This window comes from Arachis ipaensis, chromosome B5 (assembly GCF_059453495.1).
Source record: "Arachis ipaensis isolate K30076 ecotype BB chromosome B5, ASM5945349v1, whole genome shotgun sequence".
In the NCBI taxonomy this organism is placed as follows: Eukaryota; Viridiplantae; Streptophyta; class Magnoliopsida; order Fabales; family Fabaceae; genus Arachis; species Arachis ipaensis.
In genome coordinates this window covers 41108116-41114455 of record NC_142440.1, presented here as the reverse complement: position 1 = coordinate 41114455, position 6340 = coordinate 41108116, and the positions used below count along the sequence as shown (strand labels likewise).

The window sequence follows — 6340 nt, the reverse complement described above, 5'->3', positions numbered from 1 at the left end:
GTACGGCGCATGCGACGCGGCCGTGTGGGGCACGCGTTCGCGTGGGCGCGCGTCAGGTAAGGGGATGCCATCGCGTCGGTCACGCGGTCGCGTGACCCGTGTTACGCTGCTGGCGCGAGTGCAGTCTCGCTCCAGCACAACTCTCTGTTCGATTTATTTTAATTGCCAAAATTGGGTGACGCGATCGCGTGGGTCACGCGATCGTGTGATTGTGCGTTATAAAATGGGTAACGCGGCCACGTCGGCGACGCGCTCGCGTGACAAGGATTGTGCCTCCAGCACCAATCCAGCATCACTCTCGCACAGAATGTTACTGTGCACCCTTTTACGTCGAAAACTCATGGCACGTGGTCGCGTGGGAGGGCATGATTCCCATGCGACGCGAACGCGTCAGGGACGCGGTCGCATGGGTCGATTTGTGCCATTGGCATGTCTCCAGCCGGACTCCAGCCGGACTCTCTGTTCATTTATTTGTTTTCTCCACCCCCTCTGCGACGCGGACGCGTCACTGATGCGATCGCGTCGCGTGGCGAAAATTTTTTTTTTTTATAAAATATAAAGACATGTAAATGAAAGAGCACGAAAGCACTAATAAAGAGAAGAGTTATGAAAGAAGAAAAACTAAAAGTGAAGAAAAGAATGATCATACCGCGGTGGGTTGTCTCCCACCAAGCACTTTGGTTTAACGTCCGTAAGTTGGACGCTCCACTAGCTCAATCTGCTACTATGTGGGGATCTTCCAAGCGGAAGATCTCAAGCTCCTTATTTTTCTGCACCTTCTCACCATGGTACAACTTCAGGCGTTGTCCATTAACCTTAATAAGTTCAGAGCTTGAAGTATGGCTTAGGTGATAAACTCCGTATGGTTCAGCCTTCTCTATTCTGTATTGACCTTTCTATTTTGATCTCAACTTACCGGGCATGAGCCTTAGTCGAGATTTGTAAAGGAGGACAAAATCTCCAGGTTGAAACTCTTTCTTCTTGATGTTTTGATCATGCAAAGCTTTCATCTTTTCCTTGTAAATTCTGAAATTCTCATAAGCTTCTAGGCGAAGGTTCTCCAGTTCCTGCAGTTGCAAATTCCTTTCAGCTCTGGCATTCTCAATTCCCATGTTGCACTCCTTAACTGCCCAAAAGGCTCTGTGTTCTATTTCAACTGGGAGATGACAAGTTTTTCCATAAACCAAGCGGAAGGGACTCATCCCAATGGGTGTCTTGTATGCTGTTCTATATGCCCGCAGTGCATCTTGTAGCCTGGTGCTCCAGTCTTTTCTATGAGGCTTCACTATCTTTTGCAAGATACGCTTAATTTCTCTGTTTGACACTTCGGCTTGCCCATTAGTTTGGGGATGGTAAGCGGTTGCAACTTTATGGATTATCCCATGCTTCTTCATCAATCATGTTAGTCTCCTATTACAAAAATGGGTGCCTTGATCGCTCACGATCGCTCGTGGTGATCCAAAGCGACATATGATATGGTTTCTCACAAAGGAAACAACAGTGTTAGCATCATCAGTGCGGGTAGGAATTGCTTCCACCCATTTGGAAACATAATCCACAGCTAACAATATATAAAAATATCCATTAGAATTTGGAAATGGACCCATGAAGTCAATGCCCCAAACATAAAAAATTTCACAGAAAAGCATATATTGTTGAGGCATCTCATCCTTCCTGGATATATTACCAAATTTCTGGCATGGGGGGCAAGATTTACAAAACTCAGCAGCATCTCTAAAAAGAGTAGGCCACCAGAATCCGCAGTCTAAGATCTATCTAGCTGTTCTTTGAGGGCCAAAATGTCCTCCACTCTCAGATGAGTGACAGGCCTCTAAAATGGACTAGAATTCTGGTTGAGGCACACAACGTCTAATTATCTGGTCAGTGCCACATCTCCATAAATATGGGTCATCCCATATATAATATTTAGACTCGCTTTTCAGCTTGTCTCTTTGATGTTTAGAAAAATGTGGAGGAAATGTGCGGCTAACTAAATAATTAGCAACAGGTGCATACCAAGGGACTACCTCAGATACTGCTTGCAGGTTGTCAAAAGGAAAATTATCATCTATAGGAGTAGAATCATCCTTAATATGTTCAAGGCGACTCAAGTGGTCTGCTACTAAATTCTGATTACCACTCCTATCTTTTATTTCTAAATCAAATTCTTGTAACAGCAGTATCCAACGTATAAGTCTTGGTTTGGATTCCTTTTTAGCTAATAGATACTTTAGAGCTGCATGGTCTGAATACACTACTACTCTAGTACCAAGTAAATAAGCTCGGAATTTATCCAGAGCAAAAACAATAGCAAGAAGCTCTTTCTCAGTAGTAGTATAATTGGACTGGGCAGTGTCTAGAGTCTTAGACGCATAGGCAATAACAAAAGGATCGTTACCTTCACGCGGAGCCAGCGCTGCTTCTACTGCATGGTTGGAAGCATCGCACATGATTTCAAACGGCTGGCTCCAGTCTGGTCCTCTTGCAATTGGAGCTTGAGTTAGAGCAGTCTTCAGCTTATCAAATGCTTGTTTGCAATCATCACTGAACTCGAACTCAATATCCTTCTGCAGTAATCTGGATAAGGAAAGTGCCACCTTACTAAAGTCCTTAATAAATCTCCTATAGAAACCTACTTGGCCAAGGAACGAACGGACTTCCCTCACAAAAGAGGGGTAAGGTAAACTAGAAATAACATTCACCTTTGCTGGGTCTACAGAAATGCCATTATTAGATACCACATGTCCTAACACAATCCCTTGTTTTACCATAAAGTGGCATTTTTCGAAATTCAACACAAGGTTTGTATTAACACATCTATCTAAACTCGAGATAATCCATCTAAGCAAAGGCTAAAAGAATCACCATAAACGCTAAAATCGTCCATAAAAACTTCCATACAGTCCTTAATAAGATCGGAGAAAAGACTCATCATGCAACTTTGGAAGGTGGCTGGTGCATTGCACAAGCCAAAGGGCATTCTCTTATAAGCGTAAGTCCCAAAAGGACATGTAAAAGTAGTCTTTTCCTGATCCTCAGGAGCTATATGAATCTGAAAATAACCTGTGTAACCATCTAAAAAGCAATAATGTGACTTACCTAACAGGCGATCCAGCATTTGATCAATGAATGGAAGTGGGTAGTGATCCTTACGGGTAGCTTGGTTTAGACGCCTGTAATCAATGCAGACTCTCCAAGCATTCTGAACTCTAGTTGCTATGAGCTCTCCATGCTCACTCTTCACTGTAGTGACTCCAGATTTCTTGGGTACCACTTGTACTGGGCTTACCCATTCACTGTCTGAAATGGGATATATGATACCTACTTCCAATAGTCTGGTCACTTCCTTTTTGACAACTTCCAAGATGGTGGGATTCAATCTTCTTTGGGGTTGACGGACAGGTCTTGCTCCCTCTTCTAAAAATATTCTATGCTCACATACTTGAGGGTTGATTCCCACTATGTCTGCCAAACTCCACCCAATTGCCTTCTTATGCTTCCTCAGTACGTCAAGTAACTGCTCTTCTTGTTTAGAAGTCAGTTCCCTTGCAATAATAACCGGAAGCTTCTGCTCATCCTCAAGATAAGCGTATTTGATATGTGGAGGGAGAGGTTTCAATTCTAACTTTTGATCATGAGCGGGCTCTGGATTATCTGGGGCTTGTGAAAATGGCGAAGTGCTCCCATTGTCAGTTAAGAGGGTCCCCACACTTGGACCTTGTCTAGTGTGCCTCTCTTTAAACTCTTCCTTTTGAACTTCAGCCACAATTTTGTCTATGACATCACACTGGAAAATAGAACGATCTTCTGGGGGGTTGTCAATGACTCCATTCAGATTGAAGATTACTATACGGCCATCTATTTCAAAGGAGTATGTTCCTGAAGAAGCATCCAATTTGAATTTTGATGTCTTCAGGAATGGTCTTCCAAGTAGGATTGATGATGTCTTATCTGATTCATTGTGGGGCATCTCCAAGATATAAAAATCAGTGGGAAATGTGAGCCCTTTAATGTTCACCAAAACATCTTCAGCAACTCCAGCCACTGTAATAATGCTTTTATCTGCTAACACAAAACGAGCTGCCGACCTTTTTAAGGGAGGGAGCCTCAAAACATCATATATAGACAAAGCCATTATACTGCTCCTAAATCACACATGCAATCATAAATTACTACACCACCAATAGTACAACTAACTATGCAAGGACCTGGATCACTACATTTTTCAGGTAATCCTCCCATTAAAGCAAATATAGAACTACCTAAAGGAATAGTTTCTAATTCATTAATTTTGTCTTTATGGATACATAAGTCTTTTAGAAACTTTTCATATTTAGGTACCTGCTGAATAATATCAAAAAGGGGAACAGTTACCTCAACCTTTTTGAATATCTCTACCATTTTAGGATCGAGTTCCAGCTGCTTCCTGGGCTTTCTTGCAAGTTGTGGAAATGGAATGGGAGTGGTATTTTCTGTGGTGCATGCGCTTTTTGGTGCTTCCTCCTGTGGTTGAGCTATTTCTTCTTCAGCTATGTCCTGTATATCCTCTTCCTCTTCAACATCTTCGATTTCTACCACCTCTTCAGCTGAGGCGTATTCTGGTGAGCTTGGTTCCTCCTGATTCCTCTCCTGCAGTGTGGTTCCGGACCTCAGGGTGATAGCATTAATGCCTCCCTTTGGATTGGGTAATGGTTGAGAGGGGATTCCAGTGGTTCTTGAAGGTTGGTTACTGAAATTTTGTGCTGATCCAAGCTGTGTCATAAAAGCTTGCAGAGTAGAAGTGAGACCATTCAGACCGGCGTTAATACTATTCATGATGTTGTTTTCCATAGTCTGTTGTCTTTTCTCAAGAGATTGTAGTAGATCTTCATTAGAAGATAACGAAGAATGAGTAAATTGAGAGGTCTGCTGCTGATTGTTCTGTGGTCCTTGGTTCTGCCTCAGGTGAGGTGCTCTGTAAGGTTGATTTTGCTTCCTGTTGTTGTTATTGTTCCACCTCTAATTTCCCCGATTATCTCTGCCTCCTCTGTTATTGTTGTCCCTCCAATTCTGGTTTGAATTGTCCTGCCATCCATGGTTATTATTTCCACTTTGATTGTACCCTTGGTTGGGGCGGTCATAGAAGTTGTGAGTGGATGCCACCATGTTGTCTTCTTGTTGGAGCTGCGGGCATTCATCGGTGTAATGGCTATAATCAGCACAGATTCCGCAAACTCTTTGTGGGACTAGTTATTGGTTTTGCTGTGATAGAGGAGGTTGAGCTTGCTGAGCTTGTTGATTCAACTGCATTTGTTTCAGCAAGTTGGTTATTTCATAGATGCCTTGAGTTAGAGCAGCAGTCTCTCTGCTGGAAGATACTTCTGCAACAGCTTTTGAACAGCCTTGCTTTTGTCTGTGGTTCCTAGTGGATTCAGCTAAATCACTGATCAATTGCCAAGCTTCATCAGTGGTCTTGTACTTCTTCATAGACCCATTACTGGCACTTTCCAGCATGGTCTTATCTTGGGGTCTCATACCCTGTGTAATATAGCTGAGTAGCACGATCTTGTCAATCATGTGGTGGGGGCATACTTCCAAAAGATTATTGAAGCGCTCCCAGTATTCAAAGAGAGTCTCATTGTCATCCTGAACAATTGTGGAGATATCCTTCCTTAGCTTATCAGTAACTTCAGATGGAAAGAATTTCTCCAGAAACTCCTTTCTGAGTGTATCCCAGTTGGATACATTTGTTAGAGGTTGAGTGTAGTACCACTCTCTTGCTTTTCCCTCAAGAGAAAATGGAAAAGCTTTTAGCAGAATTGAAGTTTCATCAGTGCCATCACGCCTGACAGTAGAACAGGCTGCCTGGAAATCTCTCAAGTGCTTGATAGGCTCTTGAGCAGGTAAGCCATGAAACCTGGGCATCAAATTTAGCAGTGCGGGCTTTATTTCAAAATCTGTAGCTACCGCCGGATGATGCGCTTGAAACGGTTGCATTGTAAAATCAGGGGCTCCTTCCTTCTGGATGGTAATTCTCCTAGCTGCCATGTTTTCTGCACGTAAAACAACCGAATCAGTAGAACGGGGGCTGGTTTCTTCCTCAGCTTCACTTTCAGATCCGCCCTCAGAGCGGGCTAACCGACGCTGTTCTCGCCTTATTCGTGAAATTGTCCTTTCAATTTCAGGATCGAATATTAGCAAGCGTGGATCAGGAAGTAAACGCGTCATTTGACGGAAGAAACATGCAGCTCATAGTAGCAAAAATAAAATAAAATGGAAATAAATAAATTCTAATTAATAAAATTAGTACTCTATTGCAACTCCTCGGCAACGGCGCCAAAAATTGATGAGACGCAGAAGT

General features: G+C 42.9%; 1 non-coding gene across 1 annotated transcript; it reads left to right on the top strand.

Moving 5' to 3' along the window:
* The first annotated feature begins 5550 nt into the window (after positions 1 to 5550).
* LOC148563952 (small nucleolar RNA R71) lies at positions 5551 to 5658 on the top strand. The gene has a single exon (XR_015884975.1). It is a non-coding gene; the product is annotated as a small nucleolar RNA R71 (small nucleolar RNA).
* Positions 5659 to 6340: the final 682 nt, after the last annotated feature.